We start from the raw sequence: 22,545 nt of genomic DNA on the forward strand, positions 1-22,545 counted from the left end.
TTACAGAAATGTCAGAATATTCATTTGTAAACAAATCAAAGCATTCAACTTTTCTCTCTACCTGAACCTTCTGAAACTCAAAAGGTCTCCATAAGTATTCTTTCTTCCATGGCAATCAGTCATTTACAGAAGTTCAATAAAAATCTATTCTCCTTGTAACAGGACACTATTGGAAACATTGATTATTTTACCAAGGCTTTGACTGGAATGTCATATTTGAGAAAGACATGCATAGACTCAGATATGACCAGACAGCTCAAAGGAACTAAGGTTTATTTTATGAAATCTGGAGCCATAAAACCCCTTGGAACTGTTGGCCTGGTACCTTGCTTACAGAGTTCCTGCAGACTCACCAGTTGTGTAAAGAATGTCACTTCCTGGCAGGTGCAGGAACCTCAGGATATTTTGGGGTCCTCAGGAAGAGGAATTCACTCAAATTGACAGGCATCACAGGTGTGTCTGATGGCAAGTACTTGCCTTGGCTTCTGGCCTGGAGAGGTTACTAAAAGTTCAACCCAGAGATTCTTTATAAGAGGTTCCAGCAAGGGGCACCTGGGTGGCTCAGTGTGTTAAAGCCTCTGCCTTCAGCTCAGGTCATAATCCCAGGATCCTGGGATCGAGCCCAGCATTGGGCTCTCTGCTTGGCAGGGAGTCTGCTTCCCTTCCTCTATCTGCCTGCTTCTCTGCCTACTTGTGATCACTGTCAAATAAATAAATAAAGTCTTTAAAAAAAAAAAAAAAAAAGAGGTTCCAGCAAAGCAGATTCTAAAAGATCTGTATGATCACTCACTGTCCTTGCTGAGCTTATGTAAATAATTAGGCCAAATCGTTGGAGCTGGATATATCTGGAAATGAGGATTATTTTAGAGAGAAAAATTGTTTCAATAACACACCTTTGTGGATGTTAAGTTATAGATTTGATTGTCTTTAAATGTTTGTTGTTTACCTAAGCTAGACAACTAGAGGTAAACTTAAGAGAAATTACCACAGTAGCTCATATAAACAATCTTCTGCTGATTATTCTGTGGGGATAATAACAGAACCCATGGGCACATAATTATTTAAACAGCTGAAAAATGGGATTAATTACCCAACACTTGTATAACTCAACTATCACCTTGACCAATTCTGTGGGGCTAGGATAATTGCCTAAAAAAAGCCAGCATACCCCCACTCCATAGAATTAACTATGGACTTGTGGAGATAATGGATGACCCCATTTTCTTTATGATTGGATTGAATGATGCATGTGGGACTCCCCTTATCTCTTGATAAGTTTTCTCCCACTTGCCAGGGATCCTTTGTAATTAAGATATTATTAAGTCTGGCCTACTCAAGGGCTTATTAATGGTTTCATCTCTTAGTCATATTTATCCTAGAAGCCAACTCTATTGAGGTACAATTGCAAACAAAGGCTTTAGCTAAGCATAGAACAGCCCTCCTCATAGAAGGACCTTCAAAGCTCACTATGGGACAGTCTCTGACTATAAAGACTTCACATCAAATCCAGGTTTGTCTTAGAAACCAAAGACCACCAATGGATGATGGAGGCTGACTTATTAAATACTGGGCTACACTTACAGATATGCCAGAAATAATACTTAAAACTTGTCACCTTTAAACCGTATGATTGAACCTGACCATTGTACTTCTCTATAGAGCATAACTGTTCAGAGGTTATTGATTTTGCTTACTCTAGTTGTCCAGATTTAAGATGCTCCTATTAAAAATACAAATGACAGTTGGTTCACTGATGACAAAAGTTTTCATAAAAAGAATAAGAAAAGCTGGGTATGCCATAGTGCTCACTAGCACTTTGCAATTGCCAAAACCTCAAAAATAAATATTAATACTGACTCCCAAATATGCTTACCTAGTCCTAAATATCCATGGAGCAATTTCAAAGAGAAGAGGTTTATTATCAAGCCATAACTCCACAATCAAATACAGGCCTAAAATTATTACTCTTAAGGCTGTACACCTACCTAAGGAGATAGCTGTAATTCACCTCAAAGGATGACAAAGTATATGACTAGGAACCAATGAAAGTAATAGAGGGTTTACACCATGCAACTAATTTGGGCAAAAAGGGCATGGATGTGAGAAAAACCTCATGAAGGAAAATTGTCCCTATGTTTGGATTCCCTTTGTCCCTACAAAGTAACAGTGGACTGCCTTTTGTTATGCATTAAAAAGATGGCCCTCCAAAACTGAATACTCTTTGATATCTTGACTGCAGTTACAGAGACCCAAAATTGGAGGACTGTCTCCTAAAGGGACCCGGTGGTTACATGACTCTAACTTGTACTCATGGCTTCCCTCAGGCAGGATAGGCCATTGTACTCTGGTTTTTGCCTGGAATCATGGATGCATTATTAAAACCCTTACTAACCTGGCCAACCTTCCAAAACTTAAAACAGTGGGGAACTCATTCTGTCTCATTGTTTTGACCAACTAACAGCATCCACTTTTGTTCCCCCTTTGGAAATACAGGATGTTGGGCATGTGGAAGCTCTTACTAAGTACATGGTCAGCCCTAAATGACCCTCAAAGTAGCATTTCTCTATGAAAATGCTATGGTGATAAAAATGTGTAAAGCAGCTTTACAAAACAGAATGGCATTGGATGTTTTAACTGCCACACAAGGTAGAAATTGTGCTATGACAAAAACAAAATACTATGTATATGTTCCAGACTATCACAAAATATTTCTTGGGTTCTGACATACTCAAGTTAGCACTTTAAACAGTCCCTCTCTCCTTTAATGATTGATTCAACTCCTGGACTGGAAAGGGATTTTTTTGTCAACTAGCAAAAAACTTCTTTGAGCTTCATTTTCTTTTTGTTACACTAATCATATTTTGCTGTTTTCTCCCATGTCTCCCCACCTGGCACCGGCTCCTTCACTGCCATAACTTCCACAGATGATCCTTTCCACTTGGGAAGATCACCTGAGCAATCTCCCATGGATTCAGCTGCCTCTGTCTTTTGGAACTCCCCTACACATTCCCCAACTGACCAAATGACCAGTGTTGACCCGAGTGGGTAGGGACAACTCTATGCCACTGTTCAGCAGGAAGATGTTACAGCTGAGACCTTCCACCTTTAACAACCTGTTGTGTACCCCAATAATGGGTCCATGGTCAAAGGAGCGAGACTGATACAAAACAAAGGTCAAACAAAGCTTTATTTCAAGCCAAGCATCAAGAATCAAACTGATCATTAAACAGACTGGTCAGGGCCACCCCTTACAGAGAGGGCGACCCCTCCCTGCCTCACAGGCTAACTTTTATGGAGCAAAGGCCATGTGGTTGGGCCTGGCCACACACAGGTAGCCAATGAGATTGTAACACACACAGAAAGCTGCAGTCATGCTAGGTCACACATGGGTGGCCAATTGAATTACAATTCACCCCATAGTAGCTATTTGAACTAGTCTATCACCATGGTTAGAATTGGCACTCAAAAGGCGGGGCCCACACTGATGAAGTTCTAGAACCTAGGTGAGGTTTGGTGGGGTGAGGTCTGGAGCCGATGACCAAGAAAGAATTCTTGAGACATCTTTGGTGCAAAATGGTGGTTTATTAAAGCATGGGGACAGGACCCATGGGCAGAAAGAGCTGCTGTCCCAGGTTGTGAGGGATGGCAGGCTATGTACCCTGTGGTTGGGGGAAGGGGAGGGAAAGGGAGGTTTCAAGGGAGCTTTCATATGCTAAAGAGGGCCTACAAGGTGCCAGGATATGGGAGGTCTCTTGGCTTGATCAATGTTGTCTTTTGGCAAGCCATTAACATCAAGATAGTTGGGAGATTCCGGTCTTGCAGGACTGTGATCTCTGCAAGTTAACTATTTGTTTCTCTTTTATGGCGGTCAGGGGTGCCTGAGGAATGTCACACAAATCACCGAGGGGAGCGGGTGGAGAGGGAGTGCAAAGTGCCAGCTTTTGCTTTGTCCTCAGTGAGCCTCCTGCTCCCTCATCAACACCACTTGGTAGCTAGGGAGACAGTATGCGTGCTCTACTGATTGGATGTCTCCACCTGACCCGACTCATCCCTGCATTCTGGCTGTTATTTCCACCTGACCTGACCCACCCTTGTATTTGGGCTTTGTTACCTGGGACTGGTTTCCGGGACTTGCTTTTAAGTAAGTTCCCATGTGGGGGGGGGGGGTCAGTTTAAGTTTTACTGCATAAACAATAAAATGGCTGTTCAAGCCAATTTAGCTCTGGCTAAATAGGCCCTTACAAACCTTAAAGATTTAAGGGTCAAAATTGTTGGGGGGGGGGATCATGAGGGAACAGAAGTCTGCCTGAGGACAAAGCAAAAGCTGACACCCTCCAACCTTCCCCCACCCCCACTCCTGGGTGGGAAATATTGGAACATTCTTTAGGAATCTCCCAACTATTTTAATGTTAATACCTTGCTAGAGGGAAAAATGATCTTGACAATAGCAAGATCGTGGTTTTCATTTCTCTGGTGCTGCCTATTGGATTCAGAAAATCGGGCAAGAGCACCCTGAAATGAAGCTAGTGATCCAGGGTCATATTTTTCAGGGACTTTTGGACACAAGGGCTGATATTTCTGTTATTGCCCAACATCACTGGCCTTCATCCTGGCCTATACATGCTGCAGTTACAGAGTTACAGGTATAGAACAGAGCAGATCTCCTCTGCAGAGTTCTAATGTATTACATTGGCAAGATACAGAGGGCCATCAGGGCTCTTTTCACCCCCATGTATTAGCAGGACTTCCTGTGAACCTGTGGGGTTGAGATGTCCTAATGGAAATGGGTGCTCGCTTAGTCAGTCCAAATGAAACTAAGCCCACAGATGTTGAATCAAGTCTTTATTTCCACTAAGGGGCTAGTAAAGAGCAACAGGGAATAATTTCTTCTGTGTCCACTTGGCCCAACATCTCCCATTAGGGAGTGGGTTTTTCCTAGGAGTCTTAGTATTTCCTGAAACCCATCTCCAAGGCACAGCTGATCCTATTATATGAAAATCAGATAACCCCATATGGATGGACCAATGGCCCCTTTCTCAGGAGAAGCTGCATGCTCTACATTTACTTGTAATGGAGCAATTGCAGCAGGGCCAAATCGAACCTTGTACTAGTGCACAGAATACTATTTTTGCTATCAAAAAGAAATCTGGTAAACAATGTTTGCTGCAGAATCTCAGAGCTGTAAATCAAACCATGGAAATCATGGGTTCTTTACAGCCTGGACTTCCTTCCCTTGTAGCTCTCCCTTCACATTTTCACCTTGTTGTTCTAGATTTGAAGAATTGTTTCTTTACCATCACTTTGCACCCTTCAGATCAGAAGTGATTTGCTTTTAGTGTTCCTTCTAATTTTCACACACCCATGGTATGATATCAATGGAAATTTCTCCCTCAAGGGATGGAAAACAAGCCTACTTTATGTAAAAAATTTTTGGCTTAGGCCATTTTACCTATCCAATTACAAAACCCCACAAGCTTGTATCATCCACTCTTTTAGCTCACCTGGATGCTAATACCACCTTAAAAATTCTCGATGATATACAGTGCTCTTTGGAAAATTTTGGGCTCTGTGTTGCACCAGAAAAAATTCAATTAACTGCTCTGTATTCTTATTTAGGACACCTTATTGCAGGATGTCATGTTTGTCCTCAAAAGTTACAGATAAGCTTAGATCATTTATTTTTTTTTAAGATTTTACTTATTTATTTGAGAGAGAGAGAATGAGAGAGAGCATGAGAGGAGAGAGGTCAGCGGGAGAAGCAGACACCCTGCTGAGCAGGGAGCTAGATGCAGGACTTGACCCCGGGTCTCAAGGATCATGACCTGAGCTGAAGGCAGCCGCTCAACCAACTGAGCCACCCAGGTGCCCATGCTTAGATCATTTAAAAACTCTAAATGATTTCCAAAAACTTTTAGGAGATATCTATTGGCTTTGCCCAACTCTGAAACTTACTACTGGTGAACTAAAACCTCTTTTTGAAATCTTAAAGGTTCTTAAAACTTCCCCTGGATCCTGCTTCACCTTGTCATCAGAGAGCTATGGGTTTAAGACGGGTGGAACAGGCTCTACAAGTTGCATGAGTTACCCGAGATAACCGTACTCAACCTTTGTCCTTCCTCATTTGTCCAACTGCATATATCCCAACGGTCCCCTCTGGCAACCCCAGGGATTTTTGGAATGGATGCATAACTTCTCACCCAGATGCTCAGTTACACCTTACTCTGAGTTAATCTCTACTCCAGTTGTTAGGGGTCGTCGACGTTCCTGTCAACTTTTAGCCTGTGACCCTCGTGTGCTTGTTGTTCCTCTTTCTCAGGATCAGCAGCAGCGGCTTTGGGAAACCTCCATGGCATCGCAAACCGTTATGGCTGATTTTCACAGACAAATTTCTTCCCGTTATCTTTCTGACCGATTGATTCATTTTGCTTTGACTACGCAATCCGTATTCCCCAAGGTTATTCAGTCTCAGCCAATTCCTGGCACGTGCACCATCTTTAGGAATGGGTCAGCTTCAGGTATTGCTGCAGTAGTAATCAATGACCATTCCATTACTCAACAGTTTTCTCTCTCATCAGCATGAGTGGAATGACATGCAGTTATAATGGCCTTTACCTATGTTTCCTCTCACCCTTCAATTTATGTACAGATAGTAAATACGTGCTCGCTGTTCTCATGACTTGAAACTGCAACTTTTGGCTCTACCCCCCATGCTACTCTCCTACAACAATTTTTAACTTTGCAAAAACTTGACCGAGCTTGCTCTGCCCTCTGCTTCATCAGTCACATTCAAGCTCATTCTCTTCTCCAGGCCCCTTGGTGTGGGGAAACGCAATAGCTGATAGGACCAAGCATGCACCTCTCCTCGCAACTGTATGGATCAATCAGGCCATTCAGTCTCATGCAATTCATCATCAAAATGCGTCCACTCTTCGCAAACAGTTCTCTCTCACTTGAGAGTCCACTCGTCATATCATGAAGTCCTGTCCTGCTTGTCCTGAATTTCTCCTTGTTCTGTCCCTTGGCATTAACCATCGTGGTTTGTTAAGGTCACCTTTGGCAGACGGATACCACTCATGTCCCGTCACTTGGTAAAGAATCTTATATCCATGTTATTATCAACATTTACTTGCATTTCCTTGTTGCTTCAGCCCAAATGGGAGAAGCAACTAAACATGTGATTGCTCATTGCCTCTACCCGTTTTCTATTTTAGGATTTCTGAAAATTATTAAAACTGATAATGCCCCTGCCTATGCCAGTAAAGCCTTTTAGTCCTTCTGTGCTGCTTTTCAAATCACATTTCGAACAGGTATTCCCTACAATCCTCAAGTCAAGGTATTGTGGAACATGCTCATGATACATTAAAACGTCAACTTCAAAAAATTAAGAAGGGGGAATTATATCCCCAAACACCTGCTGATATATTGAATCATGCTCTTTTTGTTTCAAATTTTCTGAATCTTTATGATCAGGGATCATGGTTATGGGCTCCTTCTCATGGAAGTCTCCCAGAAGTATGCTGGAAAGATCCTTTAACTGGGGATTGGATGGGTCCTGATCCCATTCTTAACTGGGGCCAAGGATGTGTTTGTGTGTTTCCTAGGTCTGCGGATCACCTTGGTGGGTTCCTGAGCGGCTGGTTCATCATCACCATGTGCCAGTGGCCAGAGAATGGGCTAATTCCCCCATTCAAGAAATTGCATCTGACCTCACAGGTAGTCATCAGTCGCTGAGCCCTGGAGACCTGGCATCAGGTTCCACCCACCTGGGGGCAGATCAAGAGGCTAGTCAGTGAGGAAGAGATTTTAAGGAGGCATGGGGGTGACCTGATAGCTGATAAATTGTTTATGGCTATGTTGGCTGTTCTTTCTTGCCAGGTGAGCCCAGTTTATGCTCATTCTTATTGGGCTTATTTTCCTGATTCCACTCTTGTGCCTGGTCACCTGGATGGATCCTAGTATTAGGGTTTTTACTAATCATGCCAGCCTCATAGTGGGGGAGAGTAACGCCTACATTACTCCTCAATGGGCAATCTTTAATTATACAGGACAGTCAGCATCACCTATCTGTTTGCGCTCATGCTCACAGGTTGATGTCTTCGATTGGGTTATGAGTCCAAAGTCACTAAAGGAAAGAATGTTATGAGGTCTACATTCTCTCAGCCTGTTCCTGAACTGCGAACCAGTGTTAAAAGAAGCTTTCTACTGCTTCCACCGCACCCTCTGCTTCACCACCTCATGGAATTCTTCCCTGTTCTGACCCTTGCCTTTGTGTCTTTGGCTCATTCCCTCCATGGCTCAACTGTTACTTCACACCTTCGAAACATCTTATCCAAGGGACTTCTGAAGAAATCTTGAACTGGTCACATTGATCTGTGGGCTCTAGAGAGATGGCTGAATGAATAACTCATGGGGGATGGGTCTCGAATGTTTTAATTGGAAAAGGTGGTCATGTACAAAGGGACCTTTGGAGATTAGCCACTGCCTTTAGGGAAATTATGGTCTCAACTACCTTTAATGGGTCAACTACCCATAACCTTATTGCTTATGTGGCTTCTCCTTATGTATTACTTCCAGGTTATTGAGGAACATGGTTATGCATTGAAATGCCTGCATTATAACCTTATTAATTGTTTGTCTAAACACAATAGGAATACAACGGTTTTCCTTCAACAACCATTTTTTGTTATGCTCCCTGTAAATCCCTGTAAAACTTAGTAAATCCTTAGTAAATCTTAGCCCTTGGTATGAAGATGCTGGTGTACAAATCTTAATGGAGATGGACAGACAATTGTCTAGGGATCAAAGGGTGATTGGCATGATTATAGCTGACCTCATGACTTTGGTCACTCTCATTGCTAGTGCTGTGGCTTCTGCGGTAGCACCCACTCCAAGTGTTCAAACAGCGCATTTTGTCAATGATTCATCTTGCAACATTCATTTTGGTATTTGCTCAGTATTCTTGTTTTACTCACATGTATGTTCTATATTTTTCCAGTATGCCTATGATTCAGATTCCAACAACTCAAACAACTTCTAATCACAACCCACAAGCTGAAATTTAAAAATAAAGAAGGGGGAACTGTGGGGAACTAACTGCCAGCTGACAGGGACCTTGCAGTCAAGAAAGTTTTGCCAAGGGCTGGCTCCTGCAATCCCTGTGGTTCACTCACTACCTGATTGGGCTCATATGAGCACTCTTGGTCATACTGACATAGTCCTTGAGCTCCTCTGTAAAAATGCTTGAGAAAACTCTCTTGTTTTGGAGCAAGGTGGTCATGTGGACTTGAGGTCCTACAAACTCTAGCTCTGTAATAAATGTTCTTATTATCTAACTATAAAATAAAGTTTCTCATGCATATTGGGGCTCCACTGGGTCATCAGCCCATGGAGACCTCCCGATCCCAGCTTTCTGTCTCTTGTTTTCCTTAATTCGCCACTGCTCTATCTCAGTCTTCCCTGGGACTTCTCATGCTGGTCCAAGACACATTCATTCAAAAGTTCCTGGACACACTGTGCACGGCCAAGTGGTGGAGGCAGAGATCAATGGGGCAGGGCCTCTGCCCTTGGGAGACTTGCAGTGGGGCAGGGGGCACAGCTGTGAGAATATGTTCATCCATGAGAAGCCAGAACTGCTCACCCCAAGCAGAGGGCATCTGGGTTGGATACCATGTCTTGGAGCACAATTTTATCACCAAAAACCACCACCCCTTAGGGCCTGGTTAGCAAAGAACTCTTCATGTGCTGCATTTAAGGCAAGACAGGAATTTTAGGGACCAGGAGGATGGAAGCTAGAGAGAGAAGAAAAAGGCCCAGTACCTGGCATGGGAGAGGGCCAGCGGAGGCTTTCTGGCTGAGGAGTGGGGCTGGGGCAGCTGAGAAAGGCTTCCAAGGACAGGGGCAGGTGATATTCCTGCCATTTGAATTACTTGCTGGGCTGCCGGAGATGTCCCACGTTTTTGGCCGTCACCCCTCAAAGTTTCATGAAGTCCACACCTTTGCTGGCAAGGATGCAAATTATTATATCCAACTTCCACGGCGGCCAATGTGGCAACATCTATCACCTTGAGAAAGGCATGGGCCCTTCTGTCCCACTAGTCCTCTCCTAGAAACTTATTCTTAGACATTATTGTATTTGTGCAAAAGGATATATGCTCATATGTATTTATTGCAGCTTCACTTACTATAGGAAATAATGGGACAGCCTAAATATCCATGGACAGATAAATCATGGACCTCCACAATGTGGCAGGGCTCAGTGCAGTGAAAGGGAGGAAGGCAGGTCCCTATGACCCAATATGGAAGGATTTCCAAGACCTACTGAGCAAAAAAGTAAGGTGCAAAAGTGTGTGTATACATGTAACTTCCTGCATGAGTATGTGTGAAAGTTATTGCCAGCATAGTTGGTAAGAAACTGATCCCAGCGGTGGCCTCTGGGGGGGCAAAGGGGTGGTGTGAACCTGTGGTAGAGGGACTTGCATCTTATACCCATGTTGTTTCCTTCCCACACTGCACAGGTGACCCTGTGTAACCAGCAGAGATTGTGGAGATGACTGCCTCTGACAGTCCACACTTTGGCCTTGCTGTCTTGGATCACTGGCTTCAGGGGAAGGCAGCTCCTTGGACCTGAGCCTGGTCAAGCAGCCCTGGGGAGATGGCCACCTAGTGAGAAACCTCCGCAGCAGGTGGCTGGCCCCGTGAGGGATTGTCCGGGCCCCGGGAAGCTCCAAGCAGACTGCAGCCCAGACTGACATCTCAACAGCAACCTTCTGAGAGACCTTGAGGCAGAACGGTCCAGCTAAGCCCCTCCCCAACTCCTCACCCACAGTAACCATGTGACATACCAAATGCTTATTATCTCAAGTCACCAAATTTTGAGATAGCTTGTTGTGCATCAGTTTGTTCTACATGCTTTTATTTCTTCTAGACATTGTACCTTGTGCATCTGTGCGTGTCCAGGCAGTGGTGGTGATCATGCTGGTCATAATCCTAACCGTCTACACCACATCGACTGTGTGTGTGGTACTACAGGGTGATCAGCACTGGGTAGTTGTGGGATGCAGAGGTGGGAATCAGCGCAGAGCAAGGAACCCTGCCTAAGTAGGACTCCCCGTAAGTGCTCAGAGAGGAGGCTGACTTCCAGGTGTGTGTGTGTGTGTGTGTGTGTGTGTGTGTGTGAAGCACACAAGCAGAAGTTTCATTCCAGCTGCCTGCAGGCCCACAGACCTTTTCTGTTTGGCTGGCTTCCTGAATTTTAAAATCTGAACTTGACACCCACCAGATTGCTAAAATTATTAATGTTGATGATGTCAAGTGTTTGCAAAGACATAAAGCAAGTGGATTCTCATAGGGTGCTGGAGGGAGTATAAATGGACACAAGTACTTTGGAAAACCATTTGGGAGAGTCTACTGAGCTCAACATATGCTATCCTATAGCCCAGAAAGTTTACTCCCAAGTGTGTATCTGAGAGGAGAGAGGGCATGAGTCCCCCAAAGTCAATGTGCAAGAATGTTATTCATAATAGTAGATTAATCAAAGCCAAGGAGGGGCTCATTGAAACCACTGATCTATAACCAATCAGCCAGCACAGGTGACAGCCTGAATTTGTGACTGGTGTCTGAGGTGGGACAGGGTCAGTCTTCCGGGACTGAGTCCTTAACCTATAGGATCTGATGGTGTCTCCAGGTAGATGGTGTCTGAATTGAGTAGAATCATGGGACACCCAGCTAGTGTCTGAGAATTTTGTGTATGTGTGTTGTGGGGTGGGGACCCATACCTTGGAACTGGGAATGTTAATGACCTGTTCCTCCTGCTGCAGAGATCATGGTGGATGGATGGTTCAGAAGCTGCTCTTCCATGCCAAGACCCTACTTCATCCAGGCTGCTCCCAGCCAATGTCTAAGCATGCAGGGTGCCAATACTGGTCTGTTCCTGTGAAATTTGGGACCTTGGACAATGTATTAGTTTGGGCTGCTGTCACAAGTTATAGACAGGGGAGCTTAAGAAGTAAAAAATTATTTCTGACTCTCCTGGAGGCTGGAAGTCTGAGATCGGGGTGCCATCATGGTTGGGTTCTGGCAGAGCATTCGTCTGGGTTGTAGACTGTCATCTCTTCCTTGTACCCTCACATGGGGGAGAGGGATAGTTAGCTCTCTGGCCTCTTCTCCTGGAGGCACTAATCCCATTCATGAGGGCTCCACCCACATGACCTGTGTACCTCTGAGAGGACCAAATCTTATCACATTGGGATTAGGTCTCAACATATGAATTTTAGAGGTGACACACTTAGTTCATGTCAGGCTATGTTGGCTCGGGGATTCCCCCATTGGCCTGACAAAGCTTCCCTGGCACTGTTCTGAAGTTTGAGACTTTTTCTACCCAGTTCTTCTTTCTATCTCTCTTTCTGGGTGTCTCACCAGCACAGTAGTCTGCAGGCTCTCCCCAACTTTCCTGGAAACCTCTTCTTTATCCTTCGTGGGTCTTCCTTTCAATTCATGAGCTGCATGTCTGCTCCTGTGTTAGTGTGTGCTTATTGGAAGACCCCAACTAGACAAAGATGTACCAGTGGTCCCCCCACCACCCAAGACCCCAACCTCCAGACTCTTTAATGTCTGCCTGTCACTCCTATGCCCTCCTTTACATCCTATAATCCTTATCTCTCTCCTCCTTTCCAACTGAGGTAATGGAAGAGATTTAATTTACCCTCTCTTCACATCTCAGGGAAACTTTCTTTTACTTTTTTTAATTAGAAATTTTAAAAAATTAGTTTCTAATTTTATTTTTTAATTGAGATATCATTGACATGTAACATCTTTATTTCCAGGTGTACAACATAATGACTCAATATTTGTATATATTGTGATCAATATACTAAGTCCCACCTCTTTATTTTTGTTTATGTTGCTTTTGGTGTCAGATAAAAAAAGTCATCACCAAGACTGATGTCAAGGAGCTTAGCACCATGTTTCCTTCTAGGACTTTCATGGTTCCAGGTCTTACAATTAAGTCCTTAATCCACTTGGAGTTAATTTTTGTTTATAATGTAACACAGTGGTCCAGTTTCTTTCTTTCGCTGTGCCTGTCAAGTTTTCCAACACCATCTATTAGAGAGACTGTCTTTCCCCCATTGAATGTTCTTGGCTCCTTTGTCATAAAATAAGTGATCATTTATGTGTTAGTTTATATCTGCACTCATGATTCTGTTCCACCAATCTATGTGTCTGTTCTTATGCCAGTACCATATTCTTTTGATGGCTATGGTTTTGTAATATGATTTGAAATCAGGAAGTGTGATGTCCCAACTATGTTTTCCTTCACATGATTGCTTTAGCTATTGGGAGTTTTCTTCCTTTCTCTCTTTCTTTCTCCCCTCCAAAACCATCAGTTTTTGTCTCAGAGTCCACAGTCTCTCATGGTTTGTCTCCCCCTCCAATTTCCCGCAACTCATTTCTCTCCATCTCCCCATGTCCGCTGTGTTATTCCTTATGCTCCAATATAAGCAAAACCATATGATAATTGACTCTCTCTGCTTGACTTATTTCACTCAGTATAATCTCTTCCAGTCAGGTCCATGTTGATACAAAAGTTGGGTATTCATCCTTTCTGATGGAGGCATAATACTCCATAGTATATATGGACCACATCTTTCTTATCCATTCGTCCGTTGAAGGGCATCTTGGTTCTTTCCACAGTTTGGCAACTGTGGCCATTGCTGCTATAAACATTGGGGTACAGATGGCCCTTCTTTTCACTACATCTATATCTTTGGGGTACATACCCAGCAGTGCAATTGCAGGATCATAAGGAAGCTCTATTTTTAATTTTTTAAGGAATGTCCACACTGTTTTCCAAAGTGGCTGCACCAACTTGCATTCCCACCAACAGTGTAAGAGGGTTCCCCTTTTTCCACATCCTCTCCAACACATGTTGTTTCCTGGCTTGTTAATTTTGGCCATTCTAACTGGTATAAGGTGGTATTTTAATGTGGTTTTGATTTTAATCTCCCTGATGGCTAGTGATGATGAATATTTTTTCATGTGTCTGTTTACTATTTGTATGTCTTCTTTGGAGAAGTGTTGGCTCATTTCTTCTGTCCATTTTTTGAAATGATTATCTGTTTTGTGTGTGTTGAGTTTGAGGAGTTCTTTATAGATCTTGGATATCAGCCCTTTGTCTGTGTTTTAATTTGGGAATATCTTTTCCCATTCCATAGGTTTCCTCTTTGTTTTGTTGACTGTTTCCTCTGCTGTGCAGAAGCTTTTGATCTTGATGAAGTCCCAAAAGTTCATTTTCGCTTTTGTTTCCTCTGCTTTTGGAGACACTCTTGAAAGAAGTTGCTGTGGCCGATGTCAAAGAGGTTACTGCCTATGTTCTCCTCTAGGATTCTGATGGATTCCTGCCTCACGTTGAGGTCTTTTATCCATTTCAAGTTTATTTTTGTGTAAGGTGTAAGAGAATAATCAAGTTTCATTCTTCTACACATAACTGTCCAATTTTCTGAACACCATTTATTGAAGAGACTGTCTTTTTTCCACTGTATATTTTGTCCTGCTTTGTCGAAGATTATTTGACTGTAAAGTTGAGGGTCCATATCTGGGCTCTCTACTTTGTTCCACTTGTCTATGTGTCTGTTTTTGTGCCAGTACCATGCTATCTTGGTGATCACAGCTTTGTAGTAAAGCTTGAAATCAGGCAACGTGATGTCCCAGTTTTGTTTTTCTTTTTCAACATTTCCTTAGCAATTTGGGGTCTCTTTTTGTTCTATACAAATTTTAGCATAATTTGTTCCAGCTCTTTGAAAAATGCTGGTGGAATTTTGTTTGGAATGACATTGATAGTATAGATTTTTCTAGGCAGTATAAATATTTAATAATGTTTATTCTTCTGATCCATGAGCTTGGAATGGTTTTCCATCTTTTTGTGTTTTCTTCAATTTCTTTCATGAGTGTTCTGTTGTTCCTTGAGTACAGATCCTTTACCTCTTTGGTTAGGTTTATTCCCAGGTGTCTTGTGATTCTTGGTGCTATAGTAAATGGAATTGTTTCTCTAACTGCCCTTTCAGCATTTTCATTGTTAGTGTATAAGAAAGCAACTGATTTCTGTACATTGATTTTGTATCCTGCCACATTACTAAATTGCTATATGAGTTCTAGTAGTTTTGGGGTGGAGTCTTTTGGGTTTTCCATATAAAGTGTTATGTCATTTGCGATGAGAGAGTTTGACTTCTCCATTTCCAATCTGAATACCTTTTATTTCTCTTTGTTGTCTGATTGCTGTTGCTAGGACTTCTAATAATATGTTGAACAACAGTGGTGGAAGTGGGCATCCTCTTCGTGTTCCTGATCTCAGAGGGAAGGCTGTCAGCTTTTCCCCATTGAGGATGATATTCACTGTGGGTTTTTCATAGATAGATTTTATGAAGTTGAGGAATGTTCCCTCTATCCTATTACTCTGAAGTGTTTAAATCAGGAATGGATGCTGTATCTTGTCAAATGCTTTTTCTGCATCGATTGAGAGGACCATGTGTTTCTCCTCTTATTGATTTGTTCTTTCACATTGATTGATTTCAAATGTTGAACCACTTCTCCTCTTATTGATTTGTTCTTTCACATTGATTGATTTCAAATGTTGAACCACCTGCATCCCAGGGATAAGTCCAACCTGGTCATGGTGGATAATCTTTTTAATATACTGTTGGATCCTATTAGCTAGGATCTTGTGAGAATCTTAGCGTCCATATTCCCCAGGGATATTGGTCTGAAATTCTCCTTTTTGGTGGGGTCTTTGCTTGGTTTGGGGATCAGGGTAATGCTGGCTTCATAAATAGAGTCTGGAAGTTTTCCTTCTGCTTCAATTTTTTGAAACAGCTTCAGGAGAACAGGTATTATTTCTTCTTTGAATGTTTGGTAGAATGCCCCAGGGAATCCATCAGGTCCTGGGTTCTTATTTTTTTGGGAGGTTTTTGATCACTGCTTCAATCTTGTTACTAGATATTGGTCTCTCCAGGTTGCCAATTTCTTCCTCATTCAGTTTTGGAAGTTTATAGGTTTCCAGGAATGCATCCATTTCGTCTATGTTGCTTATTTTATTGGCATATAACTGTTGATGATTGTTTCTATTTCCTTGGTGTTCATCATAATCTCTCCCTTTTTATTCATTATTTTATTAATTTGGGTCCTCTCTCTTTTCTTTTGGATTAGTTTATCGATCTTATTGATTCATTAAAAAAACCAGCTTCTAGTTTTGTTGGTGCATTCTGCTGTATCTCTAGTTTCTATCTCATTGATCTCTGCTCTAATCTTGATTATTTCCCTTCTTGTGCATGGATTGGCTTAGTTTTTTGTTTATTTTCCCGTTCTTTAAGGGGTAAAGACAGCTGGTCTATTCTGAATTTTTCGATTTTTTTGAGAGAGGCTTGGATGGCTATGTATTTCCTCTTAGGACCGCCTTTGCCATATCCCATTGGTTTGGACTAAAGTGTCTTCAATCTCATTAGTTTCCATGAATTGTTTAAGTTCCTCTTTGATTTCCTGTTTGATCCAAGCATTCTTAAGCAAGGTGGTCTTTAGCTTCCAGGTGTTTGAATTCCTTCCAAACTTTTCCTCGTGGTTGAGTTCCAGTTTCAAAGCATTGTGGTCTGAGAATATTCAGGGAATCATCTCAATCTTTCGGTGTTGGTTGAGTCCTGTTTTGTGACCAGGAGTTTTCTTGAAGTAGAAAGATCATCACCTCTTTCATGATGCATTCTGTTCCCATTTCTTGAGACAAAATCCAGCAGCATCCTCAAAAATGCCCCATCAAACTTCTGTGCTTAGACTCCACAAAGAGGATGAGAAAGGACAGTGCTTTAACAAATGATGCTGGAATAATTAGATGTTCAAATGCAAAAAGTCAACTTCCAGCTCTATCTCATATCTTATACAAAAAGGAGCTCTCTCCTACTAAGTCACAAACTACTAGAGCCCCAGCAACAGGCCTGGATCACAAGGGTGTTGTGCTAGAAGAAGAATCCAGACACAGAGGCTCCATCATGCATGATTCCATTGATAGGACATTGTGAAAGGCAAAACTATAAAGATGAAGGCCAGACCAGGGTTGTATCTGGTTATGTGTGGGCTGATGGCAAAGGACCAATATGAGGGTAACTGACAATTTTGGAAGTGCTTTCAGATTCTGATTGTGGTAGTGGTTGCAATATCTACATTTGCAAGAAGGCATGACACTGTAGACTAGCAGAATGCCATTTAGTTTAATTTAGAAAATAAAAACAAGTGGGGCGCCTGGGTGGCTCAGTGGGTTGGGCCGCTGCCTTCGGCTCAGGTCATGATCTCGGAGTCCTGGGATCAAGCCCCGCATCGGGCTCTCTGCTCAGCGGGGAGCCTGCTTCCTCCTCTCTCTCTGCCTGCCTCTCTGCCTGCTTGTGATCTCTCTCTGTCAAATAAATAAATAAAATCTTTAAAAAAATTAAAAAAAAATAAAAACAAGTATTAGTAAAACACATAATTATGTAATCTGTAATTTAGAATCTCCTAATACGTAGAGCAGTTCCCACATTTGTTCTTCACATGGTAGCCAATTACATCAGTATTTGTGTGTGTGTGTGTGTGTGTGTGTTTCAAAAATTTAATGTATTAGATTTTAAAAAAATGATGATCTCTGGGAGTTGGGGTCTGGCATCCATCTAGGTATTAAAGAAAATCATGCTGGAAAACTTCTAAGTTGCCTATTGTTAGAGAGAAGGGAAAAAAAGCAAGCTTCGCCTTCTGTTTTCAGGAGCTTCTTACATTCAGGGTGAATTCTTCAGCTATTTCCTGACTGGGAGGTCAGGGTAGAGACTTTCCTCCCATTCTGGAAACTCCCGGAGGAATTTTCCAAGTAGAGTATCAGAGTCTCCCTCCCCCAAACCCTGACAAGCAGAACTCAGAATAAATCAAAATCAATCAGCAAAATCAAAGACATATGACAACAACAAGCAAACCCTCACACACTAAATGAAATAAAATAGAATTAGGAAGAAACAACAAAACAAAACAAAAAATACAAAAACCAATCCAGGCATAGAATGGGCCTAATGAAGGCCCAGGCAAAATAGCACACCAAAAATCCTCCTAACGGGGGCTCTGGAGTTACAAGAAACAAGATTCAGAAATAAGCCTAGTTCTTAACACTGCCCTGACCCCTTTCCCCAACCCCCAAAGCTGTAAGGGGGAAGAAAGGGAGAGCAGGATCCTGTTGGGACAGTGATACCATCCAATCAAAGAAAGACTGAGGCCCTGAGTGGCTCAGGGAAGAGATGCAGAAATTATTAGTGGCCCCCATGCCCCAACAGTCTCCAGGGACTTTATGGAGGTAAGTCGGACCACTGAGCCTTGCGTTGATTTTTCCTGGCTGGGGAGCACAGCTAGAGATGGAAGACAGAACAATCACATCACATTGCTTTAATTTTCTCCAGCCACACATTCCCTAGGGACTTGGGAAACAGATGGCTGCTTCTGGGTCTGACCAAACCTCTGAATGTCTTCCGACCTAGACCTGCCCCGTACTTTGATTTCCTTTGATGATAATGAAAAAAAATTCTAGATCCCAGAGGCAAAACTGCCAGGACCTATGTGCCCTTGTCCCGCCCACGTGTTGGTGGTGGGAACCTCACCATCCCACCTTCTTTGCCATCCAGAGCAGGCATTGACTATTTGGTACTCAGGGGCTTTGCCTGGAGCCTCTGGCCAGACCTCTGCAGGAACTATGGGGCATCAAAGTGTCCACCAAAGGGAGAGACATTAATGCATCCCCGAAGCCCCCTCTCGCCAGGCTGTCACAGCTAACAGGGCTGTCCTGACATTATGTTATTAAGAGAAGAAAGGACAGAGAACTTAAAATTATGTAATGCAAATTTCTGTTAGGACTGGCCTTTGCATTACATAAGGGCCCTTTAAAGTGTGTATGTGAGTGTGTGTGTTTTCGTGTGTGTGTTTGTGGGTGTGTGTTAACAAAACTTTAAAATACTTAACTGCAAAACAAACAGACCAAAAAAAAAAAAATAGCAATAAAAACTCCCAAACTCCTCAACAAATTAAATCTCAGGGTTTAAATAAACCAAACAACACAGAGCCCAGAGGCTTACCTTGCAGTCCTTTCCTCATCTCCTGTCCTCTCCCAGCCAGCCACTTGGCTCTCTTTTGCTGGTTTGTATGCACCTTGTGGGCTTGTTAAACCCTTGTCATCAGTCTCAGCCAGACCTGGGCATTCCTGAGCCCCTCAGTCCCGGCGGACTGTGCGTGAAGTTAAAGACTGAATTTGCAGCTTCTTTGCAGAAGAGATCAGCCCTCCTCAGAGTGTGTGGACCAGTGCTCCAAAAGCATTGAAGGCAGTGTAAGCACACAGAAGCATTCTGAGTTGTGACCAGGAGTGATTTTGGAATATCTATGTCCTGTTTAAGAACGTGGGGCCCTTCTGGTTTTCATTCTCTTGTGTTAAAATCGCCCTCAACCCCCTGTCCCCTTCTCCCCACCCTCCATGACAGGAGCACTGGTCACATGGGGCTCTGGCTATAGTCGGGGTCAATTAGGGATTAGGGTTTCACCTGGGCAAAGGGTGTTTGATTATCTAGAGTTCAAACCTTCTTGCTAGTTTTACATTTTGTCCTGAATTCATCCTTTAAAGCATAGAACAGACTTTCCCAATGGGTAGTGCTGCATCTAACTAAAACCTGGAATGTATTTATTTGCCTTTGGTTTGGAGTATTTCTCAGTTCTGGGCCCAGAAGGCAGTTTTCCTTTCAAGGTCATAGCCTACAGTTGAGTAGGTACTCAGCAGAGATGAGAGAGAGCCAACATCCAACCTTCACTGCACTTTGCAAGCTGTGTCCTATAGGCTGCACCAGCCCAGAGGGGGCACCCTTTTTAAGTTGTTAGTGTAGAAAGGAAATGTGCAAAGAATGGAGATTCTTTTTCTATTCTTTTTGTACAACTACCTTGGGATTACTATATGCTCTCCCACTGCATAAACCTACACTTGATGCTTCTGTGGGGGGGGTCAATCTCCTGGGTCTCTTGGAGAAAAACCTAGAGATGGTCTTCATGAAATTCATCCTTAGAATCAATGTATCTCGACTGGGGACAACTCCGGTCCCCAGGGACATCGACCAGTGTCTGGAGATGGTTTTGGTGGTCACAAGTTGGGGTATCCCTGTCTTTAGTGAGTAGAGGCCAGGGATTCTGCTAAACATCCTACAATTCACAGGACGTCCCCATAACAACAAATGTACAGCCCCAATGTCATCAGTGTCGCTGTTGAGGAACTCCATCCAAAATGAACACAACAGAACCATCAACTAAAGCAGATTGTCCTGTTGCCATTCTTGGAGTGCCTGGCTCATTGCCAGCTACAGCCACAATGGCAGCTGTCCCCATGCCTATGTCTATGCTTATTTCCCATTTGCTGCTGCCCAGCTCTTGGGAAAGTAACACCTCCGTGTTGGAGCATCGGCCTGTGTCCTTTCTTGGGTCAGAGTGCAAGGGGTGACCAGGGCCCTTCCTTATTTCCATTGCCTGCAGAGAGGGTTGCAGGAGACAGTGAAGCCCCTCGGGGGAAGGGTAGTAGGGGACAGGTGCAGGAAGGCTCAGCTGCCTCCACCATGCTGGTCTCCTTGCCCTGCACCTACCTTGGTTTTCTGGGGTTGGGCCATCAGGGAGACCTGCGGTTTCCACACATACCTGTAGCCCCTCAAGCTGCTCCTTCCTGAGCCCTCAGAGGCTTGGAAGCCCAAAAGCCCAATACTGAATTTTGGAGTGGTTCTTTGTCGTTAGTCACACTCTCTTTTTCCACCCACAGCATCTCTGGTGGTCCCTGGTCCTGCTCTGTGGCTCAGCATCCTGAGTATTTTTGTGACCTGGTCTCCCTGGAGACTTAGGCCCTGAGGACAAGTGCCTGGGGCTCAGTCCCCATGTGCACACCCACAGTAATTGTTTCCGTTGTTTTGAGTTTCCCCTTAGAAGCACAGCTAGAGTCAGAGAACACAATAGAAATGTTCTGAGGCCAACTGCCTCCCATTCAACCACACTCCATAAATGCAGAAGCTGTTTTCTCTAAGAGGAATCCCTTTTGGCTCTTGACATCACAGTTGCATTTGAAAGCACTGGCGTGTGTCTGCTATTTATGGGACTTGTATCCCTCCGAGGTCTACTGGAGAAAGAAACCTCACACCCACACCTCAGCTCATGGTACATGCAGGGGTCCCTGTTTATCTAGGACAATAACTCTCAGAGAATGATCCCTTAACATGAGTCAACTCACAATCAGAGAGAAAATAAGAAAAGGAAAATGTGACTGGAACTTCAAATTTGGAATGAAATCATCAAAATGTTTATCTTCAATTTAACAAAACATGGATTATGCTTGCAACTGCCGGGCTTTCTTAGATGATCAAAGCTTGAGTCATGCTGGTTTGGAGAAGGCGTACGTTTCGGACACAATGTGTGATTGCTCAATGTGATATCCTTTGCATAATGTGTGACTCTTATTTCTTGGTCAGAAGAGTCAAGTTTTGCAAAAACATTTAATTATTTTATCAATTTTCTTAACCCATCAAAATTCAAAGCATTCTGTTTTGAAGCATCTGTCATATCATTATCTGGTTGATGTTCTCTAAAAGTTCTGGTCTATTACATTTTTTAATGAATTGTTCATTTTATCAAAATAAGACAATTTTTTAAGAAACATTTTATCTTGAATTCTATTTTTAATGCTATTAGCATTCAGTACTCCACCCGTCACATTCTCGTGTTTACTAAACAACTTTTAGGCACACCAATATTGCTCAAACAATCTTTTCTGTTGTTTTAACTTACTTTTTTTCTAGCATGAAAAGATACAGTGAATTTTTCCTCTAAAAGCCACCTTCTTCATCCCCATTCTCTACTGCAGTACCAGAGCACAGCACCAAGGGGCAAAGATTCTTCCTAAGTCCATCCATCCTCAGGGGAGTCCCAAACAGACCTATGGCCTTCCAAGTCCCACAAGCACAACCTCTGACTTGCAGGTCTGAGTTGGGGGCCCCTTAAAAATGTGTTTGAGCAGAATCATCTTAAGGCTTCGGCAGCTCTACATTAACAATAGTAACACCACTGAGCACCCACTGGGCCTTTCTGTGCTCTAGGGCATGTGCCAAGTGCTCTGGCTGATAGTTCACTCGATCCTGGCAACATCCCAATGAGGACAGTCCCATGATCAGCCCCGTATTTCATCTCATTTTGCACTGGGAAAAGGGAGGCTCAGAGAGATTACAGGATTTTGCAAAGCCATCCTCTAGAGAGTGGCAGAATGGGAGCTCTCATCCAGGGCTGTCCGACCCAAAGTTCTTGCTCCTGGCTGTTTACATGTATGAAGGAACCCTTACCTTCCCTGGGTTGGCCTCTGCTTCTTTCTGGCTGCTTCCGATTTCCCACTCGTATATGACTTGTATGGACGCCGATCCTAACCCTTGTCCTAGGGATTGCTGTCTGACCCTCAGTCTCTAGGTCTTCCAATTTTGCCTTCATCTTGTTAGTATA

This window comes from Lontra canadensis, unplaced genomic scaffold (assembly GCF_010015895.1).
Source record: "Lontra canadensis isolate GAN:19392208 unplaced genomic scaffold, GSC_riverotter_1.0 scaffold8, whole genome shotgun sequence".
Classification (NCBI taxonomy): domain Eukaryota; kingdom Metazoa; phylum Chordata; class Mammalia; order Carnivora; family Mustelidae; genus Lontra; species Lontra canadensis.